Source organism: Lutjanus erythropterus, chromosome 18, assembly GCF_056507025.1.
Source record: "Lutjanus erythropterus isolate fLutEry1 chromosome 18, fLutEry1.hap2, whole genome shotgun sequence".
Lineage (NCBI taxonomy): Eukaryota > Metazoa > Chordata > Actinopteri > Lutjaniformes > Lutjanidae > Lutjanus > Lutjanus erythropterus.
The window spans coordinates 8,963,818-8,983,186 of NC_139334.1; positions in this window are offsets into that span (position 1 = coordinate 8,963,818).

Below are 19,369 nucleotides of genomic sequence, written 5' to 3' on the forward strand. Positions count from 1 at the left end.
TTGACATGTGACTTTGATGTCATAAAAGCATAGTTCAGATTCACCAAAGTCACACAATAACAAAAATAAACAAGCAAACGATTGAGGCAGTCCACTAACTCCTGTGTCCTGGAAGATAAAATTACTGATTTTCACCATGGAATTTGGTTGGTTTAGAGAGAGTGATATTTGGCTTATATAAAGGAGGTTAAAAATAAAATACTCTAAATATAGAACACACTTTCAGGTGACTACAAGACATCTTGTTGCTGACCCTGTCCACAGAAGTATATGTTGTAGCTTCCTTTACCGAAACTCAAACCCTTACAGAAACTCAAATCATTCTTCAAAAATGAACTTTATGTCTCATACCGAAGCCTCAGATGCTGCACACACACAACACGGAGCTCTCTATGATAAATATGTCTGACAGATTTACTTGCTGTGAATGTGTGTGGGTGAAGACCTGAGCTTGATAGCTGCACTGCAAAAGCAATCACTTTAAATCACCGAGCAGGGACTGAATAGGAATGAATTACCCAGCAGCAGGCAGAGTGTGTGTATATGATGATTTACTGTAGGTGTATGTTGGAGTGATATTCCGTTATTCAGCGGAGATATTTAAGCTGTGGGAGAGTGGAGACACCAGGCAGCTCTCTGATAGATTGGGTGTTAAGGTTACACTCTGTATTGGTTTACATCTGGTTAATTGTGATGAATTGCTGTATTGTTGAGCTACGTATTTCTTCTGGAGACTTTTGTACTTGTGCACATACACTTGTGTGTGTGTGTGTGTGTTTGCATCTGTCTGTGCAGTGTAGTTCCCCTCCAAGGTGACTCGCAGTCCCTCCTCTGCACAGAGATACATCACTGACCTCCTTTCCTTTGCTGTTTTCCAGATTACACCCAGCAGCTTACATAAAGTGCCTCCAAGCTGTGGAGATATTACCCAGCAGCCTTTGCAAGGTTAAATTCTCCTTTCCGCCTCTCTCCCTTTGTCTCTTCTTTTCACCTTACCTCACCTCTTCCAACTTTTCCACGCTTTAGGAATTACACAACATATCAGAGCTGTACGTCCACCCCTGTGAAACATTTCAAGCTCTGTCACCAGGTCAACATTTTGTTGAGAAACACCAGGATGCGGTTTCTGTGGCTGCGCATGCTAGCAGGCTTTGTTTAGGGAGACTTTCTCTCTGTGATTAAGAATAATGTCATCAGAAATTTGGAACGACACGTTCTTACATGCTGTATCTTTTCTCTCATCACCTCGACTCAGAGCTGGATTTTGTTCGAGGAACATGTCCCTATGGGCTACCACAAATGGGACCAATTGGGCTATTAGTAACAGGAAACAACATGATGCGTAATAAACACAAAGGAACAGAGATGGGATTTAAGAGGGCGAGAATGTGTCAACTGTAGTTTGTTGGTCTGCATTCCTCTGTCTTGTCTGTGCAGCATCCCAGTGAGTTTGACCACAGTAATGTGTATTTAGTAAGACTAATTAGTACTGCTTAGATACAGTTAAGACTGAGTATGGATGCTTCTGTTAGACAGGAAAAAATAAAAAATAAATAAATAGAAATAAATAAATAAATATATATATACTGTGTATATATATATATATATATATATATATATATATATGTGTGTGTGTGTGTATATAAAAAAAAAATAAAAAAAATTATCCCCTTTGATAACTGTGAATTATCTTGACCCGAGAGCCATATCAGTTCATCAAACAGCTCCCGGAACAGCTGTTCAAGATAGAAATCCTTTTGGATCTATTAGCAAATTAGTGGCTATAAACTTGGGATAGAAAAATCAGATGCATTCACACAACAGTCACTTTTTCACAGCATGATTAATTACCGTAGCCCAACTTTTGCTTTTTCCCAGCGACTGCAATGTCAATCTCGGGAGAGACTTTAGATGGACTGAAAGGACTCTTAGTTCTTAGGAAATTAAGTAGGCTTTCTAAAAATCCTAACTATCCCTTTTTAAAGACTCTGGTTTCACCACCATTTGTCAGCTCATTCATTAAATTTTATTTCCTCTCATTACCAGATCATTTCCAGAAGCGTTTATTGCCATCCAACCCCAAAGTCAAGCATTTGTTTGACTATCCTGAAATTAAATACAGTTAAAACAAAACGAAGTGACCAATGATGATACTGATAAAGGTTTATAAAAAGAATAAATTATTGCTAAAATTTAATACCTTTATAGCATTTTAAGGTATAATATGCAACACTTCTGCAATAAAGTGTTGTTAAAATGTTATATACTTTATTGAGTTGTGTGCTTACATTATCTCAAATGTTTCTAAAATGTTAAAACCCAAAGACATCCGTAGTTTTGTTCAAGGTAATGGTGTGTTTGGTTGCCTGTTAAATGCATCATATCCCCTTTACTCTCCGTGTTGCTATAATATCGGGAAACATGGGACATGTCAAATATTGAGGAAGGAAGTTGCTGAACATAACTACCTATAACCTGAATTAAACTTTACCTCTTCCATGAAGATTATTTTTGTATGAGTCACCTCGGATAGATTTCTAATGGCAATGGGGGTTGTTTAACAATGAATACTCCCACGATCCCACGTTACTTCACAATGTCATCAAAATACATATTTTGTTATTGTTTTAATGCGAGCGAGACAATGCAGAACTTACATGTGCATTGTGTGTTTAAATACACTTTCTCCTGAAGAATGCCTCATTACATAATGTAGAGCTGCTGTTTTAATTTTTTATGTTCTCTAATCCAGTGGTTCTCCCATGGCCTGACGAGGCTCACTAGTGTGCTGTTAGCCACTCCAGGTGTTCCTTGGGATTTTGTAACAAACATATAATATTATTGCAACATACAACTATACAAAAAACGTTATGAAATAATTTTAAATCATGCACTCGTTTCCCAGTACAGAGTTCTATACCTTGACAAAAGTGTGTGACACGTGACGGACTGACGCTTTTTTTCCCACCCACATTCCGGGAACTCTGCCTCTGATTGGCTAGTACTTGATTTCTCCGTTGGTTAGGTTGGTTATAGAGGCTGTTTTGCACAAACATGAATACAGCTGTGCCTTGAGATTTTGGCTTGCCCTTTGTCGTGACTTAGGCAGAAAAATTTTGAAAACCACTGCTCTAATCATTGCCGAATAGTAATGTGATTATTTGACAGGTGTGTTAACTTACAGTACATACTCTCAGTAAGTTACTATCTAGATTTAGTAGAACTGTGAGTATACTGACCATCACAGCATGTCAGTATCTCTGGAAAAGTAGTAGCCTCTATAAGACGAGGAGATGGATGTCTGAGAGATGGATAATTGGACAGAGAGAGGAATGACAACATGGATGCATACCGCTGGGACTGAGTCACATCATCATTCCCATCAGGCCTGTGGTTATTATCATGTTTTTTATTATATGTTGCAGCATGTGGTTGTTGTTTATGAACAAGTCCGGCAGAGGTAATCTGCTCTGTGTATCGACGAGCTTCACTACACCAGGAATGGCTGCTCCTAGAAAAACAACTACGACAATGAGTTTGGCAAGAGGGAAGGGACAGCTTGACTTTGTTTAACGCATAACAACAACAGCAAGGCTGCACAATAGCTGCCCTGGCAGCTGCCCTTTATTGTACAAGGAGCTCTGAGGAGTTTTGCTGGTTTACACAGAAACTTAGCAGCTGGACAGCACTGCGTGACATGTGCCGTGATGACATTTTGAAAAGCAGCTGCTTAATGTAGTGGTTGCTATGGATTCACATGGATTGAGGGGCCGTATTACAGAAACTTTACTCTATCTGTCTATCTGTCTATCTGTCTATCTGTCTATCTGTATATATGTATAATATATATATGTGGGTGTGTGTTTACAATGAAAGCCCAACGAAAATAAGCGTCAGTATTCATTTAATTCAGTTAAAGTTAAACTTTCACTTTTCCACCTGTAGTAGTAGTAGCTAACTTACTAACTAACAATAGTGATCGCTAAGAGAAGCTAATTGTAGTGTTGAACAGGTGGTCATGAGTATGGTTCTTGTGTACTCTGTTACAGTTCACATCAGATGTGAAAACTTACCATCCCAATACAATGAATTGGACAGCTTTTGGGATCTTGCAATTGGCAGGCTTCTTTGCATCATAGCAACCATATAAACAAATGCAGTGTAGGTGATGATGCAAGTGTACTCGGGTACAAAACAACCTTACTTCTGTGTTGGGGAAGTAGAGAGTGGGGCAATCATACCAATCATAACAGCCTTAGATTCTCCTTAACTTAAAACTTAAGAGAGGATGTTTCTGTTCTGTCTTTTTCTTCACCCATACCACTTCTGGTGATTAGTTGTTGCCATGGTAATTTTGCTATCTAAGGCTAAACACAACCTAATGTAAGAGCTGAACTGTTTGTGATTTATTTGGGCTGTTACAGTAAATCCTTAAAGTGTGTGTCAGCTACAGAAGCAGACATTACATTGTCCAATTCAAAGCCCAACATGATTTTCCATTAATAAATCAGGAGAAGTCCTTGAAACGAAGAGCCAGACTGTCTGCTAAATATCCGGTTGGGAAAGAACTGCATGAACAGAATATCCAGACGTATACTGGTCTTTAATATTGCTACCCGCAGTCAACAGTATAATCACGTGAGGGAGGAAAACTTCAATAGCTGTGGCCTCCACTCGCCATGACAACAAAGGAGGAAAGAGAGCAACATACGATGAGAGTCAATTATGTGACAGTGATGTCATGGTAGAACTGGCTCTGATCAGGCCCATATGTGTTATGGGGTTCCCTCGCTATCCTCCGTGCCCTCCATCCTTCACATCAGAAACTGTATTTTCACAATGACATTGATTGGAAGTACAGGTGACACATACAAATCATGAACAAGCAACGTTACACACCCCAGACATATCAGTGAACACAGGTTATATTAGAAACAAGCTATCACCAGGATCATTGCAAAACACCACTTTAGCACAGGGCAATAGTAAATAACCATCTGGCAGTGTGATTTTATTGTCTTGTTGTGACAGATAACAAGTAAATTACCATCTTGGGTCTGATTCCATGAAGGGAATGCATCCGGAATCCAACCGTTTAACACGTTTTCGGGGGTTTTGAGGTACGCTGAGACTGGCGTGACTATCGTGAGTAACTCAGTGGAAAGTGGATATGTTATGGTTTTACAAGATGATAGATGAAGTTGAGGGCAGAGAGTCACATTCTTAAATGTAATGTGGTCGGGATGGTTGCTGTGTTCCCAGACCAATAGCTCACTGACACTTATCTAATTCATAATTTGCTGCTTTATTACAAGCTTCAACTGAAGCACGAGGTCACAGGGGAGACATGGACACCCACACTGCAACACTCACACACAGACACACACACGGTTATATGCTGTGTGCTATTTATGTTTGCATTTTCACTCTATTTCTCTGTCTGTCTCCCTCTCCCTCTGTATTAAACTGAGTGGGAGGTTGAGTAATGAGGCTTAACATATAATCCAGACCTCCCTTTCTTATCTTTGCTTATTCTCTTCTTTGTTTTCACTCTTCCTCCTATCTCTAACTGCTTCTAGGAAACGTCTGGGTTATCTTCAGCACTCCCTTTTTCAGCTTAAAACGAAATTGCATTCCACATAAGTCAGATCCTCCTTATCTCCTATCAGCACTCATGTTGGCGGGTCATTTTAGGATGTTGGGATGTCCCAGACAGAGCTTTGCATTCTACTCTGTGAACTCATCTACATTCAAAGATGGGAGTTTGGAATTACGAGCTTAGAGCTTATGTAGACTCAACAATGTCAGGTTTTGCTTTCAAGTCAAGAGTAGTAAATTAGTTGACTGTTGGAACATCTTCAGCGATGCAGTTTCCTCAATTTGGCTTCCCAGAGGTATTAAATCACCCTGTGTTCCAGGCAAGATGAATAAGTATACTAAGAAAAGGGTGATAAAACACCATTCTTTGACAAATCAACAACAACGTCATCAATAGGCGGATGTCTAACATCATGCAGAGATGGAGATTTGTAGTTTAGAGAGTCCCATTGCTAGAATAGATCATGTAAAACAATTAAAAGTAAAAAGTAAAACTGTTTTATTTGTAGCTGCAACCAGCAGCTTTACTGGCCTTTTCACACCACTGTGCAGTGACCAGACCACTGCGCAGTGACCAGAAAACTGCCTGTCTACATGTGTGGGCCCCTTTCTACTTAACTGGCCAAAGCAGGGCAGAAACTGACAGAAGTTCAGTATGGTAAAATTTGAGCGGCAGAGCAAAACCTGTGCATGTTCACATGGGCAGGAGTCGCCTTTCCAAATGATTGTAGACTAGAAAGGTTGGTCATGAATCAAAGGACAGCTGAGTGACTGAATGTGTGGATGCATGTGCATACGTGGTAACTGCTATTGTGAATTCTTGCTTGTTTAAACACATTTTTGGTAGATCAGTTTACCCAGAATTCTGTAAAAATTATATATTTATTTTACATTTAGATCAAGCTAACGGTAACTGCTCCTTTTGTTACATAAATGTATTATGTTTTGTTTATATATGTTAATGTTGGAAGGTTTCCTTTTGTTGCACCTGTCTGTGTTGTTGTGGCTGTGTTATTGTTTTTAAATGGACATAAGCAGTATATATATCAATGAAAAGATGATCAACTGCACAAAAAAAAAACAAAAACAGACACAGTGTTAAGCAGGGCAGAGTACTTTGTGATTAGCAACTAGTGGTTCTGAGCTATTGAATTGCATGGTTTGGGTACATTTGTGGTTATAATAAACTGTGTAATCATAAGAGGGTTATTCATCAAACTCAGACATTACCTTAGTTGGGAATCGCAGCTGTTCAATAACGCATGGGTGTTTCTTGAACGCCCAGACGCTGGGGATCACAGAGGGAACTTCCGATGTCCGACTTTTAATGGAACATAGTGTGAAATCTGAAATATTTTCACAGTCCACGCTGTGGATTTTTCCTATGTTTAATTATGAGTTTCTTGGTGCGTGGAATGCAATAAATCCTCAAGCTAGACATGTCATATACAATCAAACACAACCAGATAAGAGAGAGAACTGAAAAGAACAGCTATGTCTAACTGCATAGCCATCGTACTGCAGTCAGTGGTCGCATTTCTGTTTAGTATTTTCTGATTTAATAATAAATCAAGCCACAAAATGCTCATCTGTGTATATGTTGGCAAAAGTTTCCCAAGTGTTGCAGTGCTGACACAGGATACTAAAACAATTGACAAAGATGTGTGCACGATGACCTCAGAAAGATTAGTACACAGCATTATTCTCTTTCGTGCTGAGCGCTCCTGTGGTGTTCCAGGAAAGACGAGCTTGTCTGGGAGCCGTTGTACTGTTGACTCAAAGCCACAGAAGCACCCCCCCCCCTTCATCCCTCCATCTCCTCCCCAGTCTCCTTCATTCCAACCTTCCTCTCCTCCAGCTCTGCCTTTCCAGTCCTCAGCTCGTGTCCTCCTCTACCCAGCGTGTCCTTCATGGGCTGCTTCCCATCTTCCCCTTCGTCTCGGTGCACACTCCAAATGCACCAGCCTGGGGTGAGTGGCTGCTTCTTATTCCATGTCAGAACGATCCCAACTGGGCCACAGCCTAATGAATCATTTCCTCTGAGATACGGTGAGAAAATCACTTTCAGAGTTTGGAGCAAGCAATCGATGCAGCATGAAGCTCACATGCCCTCTCTTCTCTGTGGTGGAGCCAGGCATAGTTTGTATACACGTGTGCATACAACCGGTCACACACGCACATAAACCAACACAGAGAGACAACAGATTTTGTGTGCCTCTTGTTGTATTTTTTATTTTAAAGGCAGCTACTTTGGCTCCACGAAGCCACAAACTTGATTAAAATGGTTTTAGCCAAATGAACATATGGATGTCAGATGTTGTGCCCTCTGTCTTATTGCACCATCTTTTCTATCCTTTCCCCACCATGAAAGCAAACTTGGGCACATAATTGATTCTTCCTAAGCCTTGCCCCTTTTCGCTCTGTGCTCTGGAACCTTGATCAACTTTCTTTTTTCCTGTTTCCAGTAGGCATTTCTTTTTTTTTACCCTGGGTGACAAAGTCATGAACCACTAGAACATGTTGCCGTCATTGGTTTGGCTTGGGTTTTGGATTGGGTTGGATTGATTCTGGGTAGATTTAGGCATCCTGTTGATATCCTTCCAGTTTTTTTGTTCTTGTCATAGTATGCAATTCTCGAGGTCAGGTTTTGGACATACTAGTAAATCTCATACTATACATGCTGTTTTAGCATAATAAATATCATGTTGTTAAGAAACTTTGGACACAGCCAGTGGCTGAATGTTGGCTAACGCTAGTAAAAATCTAAATGTAAGCTAATGTAAATCAAGGCATTTAAATCTCCAACTTCTCCAACTAGTTAATTAATCACCTGAAGATGTCGATAAAGGTATTGATGCCTCATCCAAAGTTTTGTCTGCATGGGATGGTTAGTTAAACTTTTTAGGTGCTAATTGCAGGCATACTAATGTTGCTGTACACTCTTTGCCTTTTTAGATATATTTTGTATTTGTTGCTTTACATTTTACAGATATTTCAGGAAGTATCATCAAGTTGCATCAAGTTTTGAAAAGTATAAGTGCATTTTTGGCCCATTATGGCCAGTGACTTGAAGAAGCTACAAGGGTGACTCTAAGTTAAAGTCTCACCCAGATACCAAAATTTGGCTCCGACTGATTTAATATGAATTGATACACGGTAATACGAGCGAAAAGGGGCGGGACTTAGGAATGGTCAATTGTCAAAACGCACTGCCACTCGCCATAAATATAGCATGTTTACCTTCATGCACGTGTGCACAAACTTTGCGAGTGTTCACTAAATTTCCACTTTGACTCCTCCAACCTGAGACACACAGACACGTTCATACACAGCCTGCTTTCTGTCACGTACCATCTCCCTCTGGATTTCTGGACCTCCCTGCTGCTCAAGCTGTGTGACTTGGCAGTACATACCGTTGTGCAGAAAACACAGCACCCAGGAGGTCATCGAGTGTGTGTGTGTGTGTGTGTGTGTGAGAGAGACAAAGGAGGACGGCAGCGATAGAGATACTACATGCACTCTACAGTATACAGCATGTTTTCATGTGTGCAGCATGTTTGTGTTTGTGCACGTTAAGCACCATTAAACAGGTGGCTCCGTATCGCTGTGCAACCAGACCCCGGTCACCCTCCTCAGAGGAAACACTCCTACAACTCCTAGCTTCCCTCCTGGCTTCTCATATTTTCATTTCTGCACTGTAATGGCATTCGTCTCGCCTTGTCCTGTCCAACCTCCATATACTTTATTTGAACTCCCCCATTTTCTGACTATGGCTTCCCCTTTGCCCCCTCAGGCTGTTTGCCTTGGCCGCCCGCCCAGATTAGTACACATTCTGTCCCCCAGTCATCACGGTCATTTGGGAGGGCTATTTTCCTTCATGCATGTTCAGTGTTCCCCCTGAAGTTCCTCCATTTACTCCCCCTCGTTCTCCTTGTACCACTACATTAAACAGAGGTCTCTGGCAGCCGGGTGAAGGAATGAGCCAGAAAAAGAACATGCCACATGGAAAGCTTTATCTGTTTCCTCCCAACACTCATCTGAAAGAGATGTCACAAGCTTATCCAGAAAATTGGGTAAGAGTTGCTGCTCCCCCTCCCACATCACTGAGACTTAGATAAAGTAATTCTCTAACGATATGGTTCTGTTTTGTTATGCCTCAAAATACCTTATAAAACACAAGATAATGTCAGATAATCATGCACAATATTTTCATTGCAAGCTATTTGACCACATGAGATGGCATGTAGGGGCTGAGAGGGGTGTCCAAGGGATTTTGAATTTCAGTCCAAATGCAAAGAAAATGCCAGCAAAAGCCTTGTTGGTCTTCTTGCCAAATTCTTGAAAACCATTCTTATATTACCAAGGTGAGGACCTGCCAAAGTGGAATATGCCTCAAGGTTTTTTCTTTCCTTTACCCTTTCAAGTGAGCTACTTCCTCATCCCGTTCCACAAACCCCTGCCTGCTCAATCAACAGTTTTGGCTGCACAGATTCTCACATTGGCATCACGCTGCTGTTGTGTTTAGCTGTTTCTACATCCAGTGATAAATGTCCTTGGCCTTTATGGAATTCCATCAATCCAACTCAGTCATTTCCTCAGTGTGAGTGTACAGTTTTGCACGTGTGTTATAGTTGGCATGTGGAGCAACAAGGTCTGCTTACATCTAATTAGCACTCTGACAAATTAACACTCTGTGTGCTAAACAAATGTCTGCCTTATTTCCAATCACAGCTTGAAGGAGCACAATTCCCAGAAATGTGTTGAGCTAAGGATGGTGCTGGCTCTCCTTATACTGCACTCTTTTCCTGGCTTTTTTAAATCTGTTATTTTGATTTTTCTTTGTTGCCATCAGTGTATAATTATTTGAAAATAAGTCAAGTCAATTTGTATAGTGCCAAATCATAAGAGAAGTCATCTCAGGGCACTTTTCATATCAGGTTTGGGCCGAACCCTTTATAATATTATTTACAGATTCAATAGTTCCCACCAAGAGCAATCACTAAGTCAGCAGTGGTGAAGAAAAACATCCTTTTAACAGGCAAAAACCTCAACTAAATCCAGACTCTATGGTGGGCAGCCATCCACTGGGACCAGTTTGATTTAATAAGAATCTTTGTGTTTTTGTAGAATTATTGGTCGATGGATGATGCAAAAGTGCTCTCTTGGGTACCATTCCAATGGAGAAAACATAATATAGTGCCCTCAAGGGTGCCCTTCCAGTGGAAAAAAATGTGATGCAGTGCCACTCGGCCCTTTATGGAATAGTTTGGACATGTGGGGTGTCCTTCATGCTAGGCATGCATGCTTAGTTGTCCTCTACGTGTCTCTAAATGTTTAAATAGTTAATACTTCCCTGTGTGTTTTTAATACAGGTCCTGGAGTAGTTTGTCTACTTTCAGTCAGATATTAATGCAATTTTAATCCTAACTAGGGTCTGGGATTGTTTTACCATAAGTACTTCAAGAGCTTCAGCACGCTGGTGCCCCACCACATACAGCTAGTGCCCTTTTTATTTTTTCACCCCTGCTCATTAGTTAGACTGTGTCCGCTACTGCTCAGGGCACAGGTCCTCTTCCACAGAGGCCGGCATGTTGCACTGCCATGTTTCTGTAATAGTCCAGAAAGGACAAGGCAAATACTGGATCTAGATATAGCCTTTGTGCAAGTTTCGTGGCACCCGTAGGTTCTCCTACATGCATGGGAAGGGAGGTTCTTTAAACTTGCTTTATTGACTGGACATGTCAGTGGTTGAGCACGCAGGTTGAGCAATGGGCTCTTAATGCACTGATTACTGTCTGTGTGAGGTCAGGAGGTAACAAGGGTGAGTCACTGAGATGTTTTTGCTCCCTCTTTACTACGTGACTCCCATTCAGCCACTAATCTTTTCTAAATAGGCTAAATTGACACAAATCTAAATATTGGACTGTGATAAAAATAAACAATCTGTGAAAATACTTCCCGAGGCAACTAAAGTCCCATTTTTTTTTAAGTGAATTAAATTCATTGTTGAGTCTGCAGTATCTGTCATTGCTATATTGTCTACATTGTTTATAGATACTGTAAGTATTGTGTCATTCTTTTGTTCGTTGTATTTACAATGTCTGGAGAGACCTGCAAGTAAGCGATTAGACTTTGTTACTAATTAGCCTGTACTTTTTGAACTTGCGTGTGTGTTACAGAACATGATAGAGTGTTTCATAAAAGTTAAAATGGTCAAATCATGCCTGTTTCTTAATAAGATCCTGGGATAATGGTTAACATCACTGTCATGCTATTAAAACCACTGTGTGACCACACAAGCTTTATGAGTAGGGACATGGTCATCCTCAAGTCACCACAGCCATTGGGAAAACAGATGGATTATGGGATGAGGGCTAGAGACCAATGTTAGTAGTGATTAACATATGTAGCTCTTATGGCGATGACTGCAGTACACTCATTCAGCTGCAGTGTTTGCATCTTAGCATCTCTGCTCAATTCTTTTGTACTTTCTCATTAAACTACAGTGACAAACCACATATATTAATACGTTTTTTTTTTTTTAAAGCTACTGCAAATTTCATTAGGGCTCATTCAAGTTCACATCAGGAAATATCCTCTCTGCTCTCCTTATCAGCTCCATCAGCTTGTCCTGACATTTGACCTCCCTTGACTCCCTTTATTTGGAAAAATTCTGTTCTTTGACCTCAGCTATGTGAGGAATATCATAAATCCTTTGATTAAAGCTTTTGTCCACATTTTATCTACAAATTTATAAATTACACTTGGCCAGCTAATTAATATGAAAGTTTCCAAACTTTTTTGACTTGGGACCCAAATCTTAGGTCTGAATATTGCTCATGACCAAGCTACTTAACATTTTTTTTTGCTATTAGGTACTTCTTTAAATGACAAGAAAGCATCTGCTCAAGCACAATACAGTATTTCTAACTTTAACTCACGCCTGAACTCACCAGTTCTAATGAAATGATTGTGCTTGCATGTGCTTATCTCTCACGTCTGTCCTGGACTGACCTCTTTGATTGAAATCCAGCTTCACACAAATCCAGCTTCACAGAACTAAGTGCTTGCAGAGGGAAGCATATGTTTCAAAGCCCACAGTTTTACCTGGGTAATCCCCTCTTGCTTAACACCAACGCTCCTCTACTGACACTCGCCAATGAAGTCTTTATAGGGTTTGATCACATAACAGCTCAGTCAGCTATTCGTTGGTGCTGGTGGACAGATCCACACAGATTGCTTCAAAGTTGAATGGGTCAATTAAGCAAAACTATTTGCTAGCTTATCACACTTGGTATGAAGGCTTGCTCTCTTTGCAACATATACATCTGTGCTAAATGATAGGTCTCGTCAGCATTCATGAGGTTCAGTGGCCATGCAACATAATTTAAGCAATGTTTTAAACAAATGTTGTTTTCCAGTTTAAACTAGAATTACCACCTCACAGTTGTTTACCTCCACCAACCAGTTAAATTGCTGTTTAGACCCTGGCCAGAATCATATAATACTGTATATATAGTGAAGACTTGAAAGAAATTTAATGTTTTGGCAAAATGGAAGCTATCACTATAATGACATGCACAATGCTAGTGAATAATTGCCAGAGAAACATGCTGTCTTCACTTAGAGACTGCTTTAACAGAGGAGTACAAAGGACTGATAGGAAGCTGAACATTAGGATGTCACAGTGAAGTTGACCTTCAACCATGTTTTTTTTTAAAAATGTAATTGTTTCATTATTTCACTTCACAAGAGACATTTGCGTGAGTACGAATTCTTGCGTTATGACCAAAAATGTGTTATGTGAGGTCACTGTCATCTTTGACCACTATGGAGGTTTGTACCAAATTAGAAGAAGAATTTCTTTCTAATTTGTCTTCAGATGTCTCTGAGATATTATATTCACAAGAAAGCAACAGACTTAAGGTCACAGTGACTTTGACCTTTTGAATACCAAAATCTAATCAGTTCACCCTTGAATCCAAGTGGAAGTTTGTGCCAAATTTGAAGGATGTATGTGTGCTGCTATGTTTTCAAAAATCAGTTTTTTGTACTGCAGTACAGCAGAGTGTGTTTTCCCATGTTATCCACTTCACATGATGGAATTGGATGTGACTGAAGTGTGGTGTTAAGTATACATTTTCCTGTAAAATCACCTGACGTCCTTCCTTTTCTCACTCAAAAGCTGACATGCTGCACCAGAATCGGTACTACCTTTTATGACTCGTCATAAATCAGTCCGTGAGGTACTGCATCCCGTGGCAGTATGTTAAGAAATGAGGAGTAGGTGTGATGTCAGCTTCAGGCCAAACTAAATGGGTGCCATGGGATGTGAGTGATGGAATTAATTTTTTTTTTTGGGGGGGGGGGGGGGGCGGGGGGTTATGTTGCAGAGTGTCCAGCGAGGAGTGTTTTGTCAGCTGGTCTGCTCAGGAGGACGCAAGCAGCAGTCCCTTTGCACTCAAATGTCCACATGTTCGCAGTGGGCCTAAAATACAGATGTATCCATTACGTCAGTGAACATTCACGCTTCAATACATTCAAGTTGGTCAGCTTCAACATGGGTGACCTACCACAAGTACAAAGACAGATGTCATGTCTGCACACATGTCTGCATGTAGCTGGTGCCGATTTGCCCTCCAGTTTATCCTGGCTGCCTGGAAGTTATCAGATATGGAAGTGCTTTTAGATCTTTTATTAGAAACTTACTCACTGGATGTAAAAGTCTGTAAAATTTGCAGACATTAAAAGACATGATGCTCAACTAATTGTAGGTTAGAGCTGGTTGTTAAGACCCTTTAAAGGCAAAAGCGATGAACCGTTGAGGTTGCATGATATCCGGATTTCTCCTTACACCAAATGTGCTCTGCACCATAATGACATTTCTGTGTTGTTTTTCTTCTTTTTTCAATCTATGTGATGATGACATTTCCATAAAGGAATATAACTAATATCCTCTAAAATTAGAAAGTCTTGTCATTATTTTGAAAAGTGGCTGCTCAAGGATTAGTGGTTTGGAACAGAGTTATAATTAGACTTGGGTTAAAGTTAGGGTAAGGATTACTGTAGAGCATTTCATTGTTGCGGTTACGATTACTTCCTCGGGTTACAGCAAGAGCATGAGTCAACTACATGTCCCCACTGCTGACTTTGTGTGTCCATCACAAAGTATATCTGCATGCCAGTATTTGTATTTTTTCTACCCACACTGAAAAAAAACAACTAAGTGGTAAGTAGACTGAATTTGAAGAGACAACTTGAGCTTATGTTGTAATGATTCAAAACAATTCAGCTTTCCTTCAAATAAACTTCATAGTAATTATGTTGTACTTGAGAAAATATGGTCAATAAGCTTAAAATATTAAGTTGAACCAACAACTCTTCAGTCACACTGATGAACATTAACAAAAAATAATTCCTTTCTCATTTCTCAGTTTGAAATTCTTCATTTTAAACAAAGACTTTCCAGTTTCAGCTGCTCCTGTAGGAACTACTTAGTTTAAAGGAGTAGGAAATAAATTCAGTACCAACCATTATCATTATTTCTTTAGAAAATTAAGACATTTAATGAGGTGACTGAACTCTGTACAGCACATTCATTCAATTCATCATTTCAAGTCAGAAGACCTCAAGTTGAAGTTGAAGTTCTGAACACTGTAAAAGAAAAATTGTAATTCAAAAATTGAGTTTTGGATTTTTTTTAAATTTTAGTGCTTGAAAATGAAATGGTTGCCATTGGAAATATTAAATAAATAACCATTATTCACTTTGACTTCAATGAGTATAGTGAACAATTTTTGAAATAATGAGAGTTAATGAGAAAAGTTGATTCCACTAAATTTCGGTATGATTTTTTTTTTTTTACAGTGCATATCTTTGAATAGTGCTGAAGATATTGGCTAATTCTTTTTTTAAAGTTTAATCTTGGACTGTTTCTATCTGTTTTCAAACACGGCCATACTCTACAGCCCATGTAATTCCCAATTTCCAACCTAACAACAATAAACGCAACAAGTAGTCTACTGCTGTGTACATAGCAACAAATCTCAGAGAACACACATTGCCTTTGAAAGCTGGCAGACCTCTAACTACATAAATTTTCTTGGGCAAGGTAAATTTCTCTCAGAACCAGAGGGGGAAAAAAGAGGGCAAAACAGAGTGTAGCTGTTGGCTGCAGCTTCTGGCAGCTCTCTGACCGCTGTGATGCAGAGGGACTTGTGTTGCTGAGCTGGGGATGGGGAGGCGGGAGAGAAAGCAGAATGTCTTATTTTTGCTGGCAGGGGAGAGAAGTGCTACCTTGGAGGCGGTTCTCTGCAGAGGCCCATACATCTTAGTTCCTGGCACCCAAGCCAACGGGGGGTGGGAGTGTGCGTGGGAGGAGTAACAGAGAGAGAGAAGAGGAGAGGGTCGGAGGGGAAGGGGGTGGTATGATGAGGGGCCTATGCTGCTGGGGAGTCAGCCAAAGTCCAGGACTCGCTTAATGGGTTCTCCTCCGCTATGTGATCCTAGTTTGGAGAATTGGAACAGACACCCGGACTCCTGTCTCCCCAGCTCTGCTTACTGCGATGGGGCTTGGCATGTGGATGGTGGTGGTCGGGGGTGTGTTCGATGAGGCGTTGTGGATGCTTCTCTCACGTCTAGTGTCTCCTCGTCACAGGAAAGGCACTGACTGTCAAAACCAAAGCCACCTGTGTGCGTGCGCAGCAACCTGACTCACTGGCTGTCATTCATACCAGAGCTCCCCTTCCTCTGACTCATCAAATGGCACCTCACTGATTTGAGCGACGCACATCCTGAGTGAAACTGCACTTGCAACAGATGAGAGCACACATCTTAACATACAAAGAGCTGTTGACTCAGACACTGTCGCCATATTTTGTCAGGTGCTGTTTCTGTGCTCGGACACAGAGCAGAGATGGGCTTCAGTGAACTTCAGTTTTTACGTTTTCCTCCTACAGCTTAAACCTGGAGATAAAAATGTGTCTAGCTGAAAATAAAATGACATATTCGAGGTTCGAGGTTTTGTTTTGTTTTTGTCAATATTTGACAAAATACTCAAAAGTAATTAAATACATATTTTAAATACATTTGTTTAAATACTGCTCCTTTCTGATACAGAGCTGCACTGTTCATAAACAAGCAAACGCATGGTGAAGCAGTTTTGATCACAAATTTCCTGTGAATTGTTTGCACTCAAGCAGCTTCTTGGACTTCTGTCTAAATGTGCTTGGGTGTAAGGTTTCTCACTGTCCTCAGCTGCCTTTCTTCATTTTCATTAACTAGCCCTTTTCCACTTTCTAGTTCACACACTCTGAGATCACCAGAATAATGAGAGCCAAATCATAATTAATCTTCCACCATGTTATTGTGATTGCAAATCAAGTTATTTATCTTCATCTAAAGAAGCCAGGATCAGAAGTGATTTTACTGGGTTAGAGTTTGGGCAAGTGGGTGCAATATGCACAAATGTGATTGTATTTGAAAGCTGAGAGGTCTCACAGCTACTATGGTTCAAACAGAGGTAGCTCACTGCAGATGTGTTAACTCCTTCTCTGCCTAAACTGAATTATGTAATCATCAGGAGCTACTGTACTGATGCTGGAGAGTTTAAACTCTTTACGTCTATGCTTTTGTTTTATAGTAAACATGAAAACTTTAATTATTTCGAACACATTTCACCACCCCACCTCTTATAAAAGCTTGGCTTCAGATTGTTATTGGGGTAATCAAGTCGAGCAAGCTCAACCAAGTATTTCCAAGTATGGCAGGCAGAGAGCAGAGCTGCGTGCTCAGCGGCATGCACCTGAATGTCTCCCCTGCACTCTGTCTTAGGGTCTGGCACGGGCACCGCTGTCTTACATAATGCTATGAGATCATCCTCCAAAGATTTAATGCTGTGATACATATTTGTTGTCATCAGTTGCCATTCAAGTGTGAGCTGGAGGTGAGTTACCGTTTTACAGAAAATCATCCATCTAACATATTGTCATCCCAGTCCCTCAGATTAATTTCTCTTTGAGTGGATACGATGCCACTGCATAAACAGTCACAACATGCTCGGCTTCTGTGTCCTCTCACTTTTTCCCTCTGTGGGATTGTGAGGAGGAGAAGAACCACTGGCCAAGTCCTGTAATGCTGGCAGGCTGAGTAAACGGTGTCTCCGGAACCTTTTGTTAGCCCCAGCATTTCCATAAGCACCCTTCATCCTCACTCTGTTATTCTTTATGATCCGCACCTCCGCTCCAGCTCAAGCTGTCTTCCAGGACCTCTGGTTTTGTCCTGAGCGGCCCCCTGCACCCACTCGGACGCCTGTTTACAGCGTGAATCCGCCACACGAGGGTCCACCGGATGTGTTATCCTGCAAAACCAGCTGATAGCCGGTGTGATTAAACTTGCAGAGTCGAGGCACCCACGCCCACACATTTGACATCCTGTCGACATCTGTTTTCTAGGAACCATTGGACGCTTGTCTGAGTGAATATCAGTGGCGCCTGTGTGTGTCCCTAACAAACATGCTGTAGATTCTGTTGAAAGTGTTATGCTTAATTTCCAGTTTCAGCTATGTGATGCAGGAACAAATGTTTATGCAATATCTGTCCCATCAACACTCACATATTCACATGATCAACAGATCCACAGAGAGAACAGCTTCAGAGAAAGCTGAGTTAGGTAAAAAAAAAAAAAAGAAAAAAGAAAAAGAAAAAAGACAGATGGACAGCAAGAGACACACCGACAGAGGGATGTTGACCTCTCCTGGTGCATGTGAACAGCTTATGCACTGCTGGTGCCCTGTGTGCTGTCATGAAGCTAATGAGTGTTGAATAAAGCATAGGGTACACACTGTCTTAGCATGTATATGTGTGTCCGCATGAACAAATTGAACTCCAGGTACTCCTACAGATGTGTCAGCTGCATCATCAAAGTGTTGTTGATGAATATTTTATGAAGTCTTTACAAAAAATCCTAAACCAAAAGTACCATATATTTAAAGCAACATTATGTAAGATTTAGTAACTTTTGTGATTTAGCATACAATTCACTTATACACTGCTTTTATAAACATGCAAAGCTATACATGTGCATTATGTTGTGTGTTATGATCACATTATTTATGATAAAAAAAATAGAAAGTCAACAACTTTGTTAAAGATATAATATGTAACATTTTCACATTAAAATGTCTAAAAACACTTGGTGTGTTATATTTTGTAGAGATGTGTGCTTACATTATCCAGAATGTTTCCAATAATCTTCATATGCAGAGAAACCTATAATTTATTCAAGGTAATTTTGCATTTCTTGCTAGTCAATGCAAGCTAGTTGTTAGCTGCTATAACTTCTGGGAAAACACGACATACATTGGATACATACGAGAGTGAGGAAGGAAGTCTGAGACCGAGACTAAAACTAACGTGAATCAGACTTTAATATTACATCATCATATAGATTTTAATCAGGTATGATGGTTGTTTAATCAAACATCATCAAACGATGATATCAACAAACAATGATAACATCATCATAACTGTTGTTATGGCAAGTTGGCAAAAGCAGCTGGATTCACAAGATCACGCAAGAATCCACTTTGTCAGGTTTCATGTTGTGTCCACTCCAAAACTGGTGCAGCCAATCAGCATCCTTGAAGGGACTACCGGCAGCTACGGGTTTGGTTTTGGGTGTGATGACAACTAGAAGTGTCCATGGGAGTGTTGATCTGATTGGTTGAAGTTAGCCTGTGTTAGACATTTCTGAGGACGCCTTCCCAGTAATT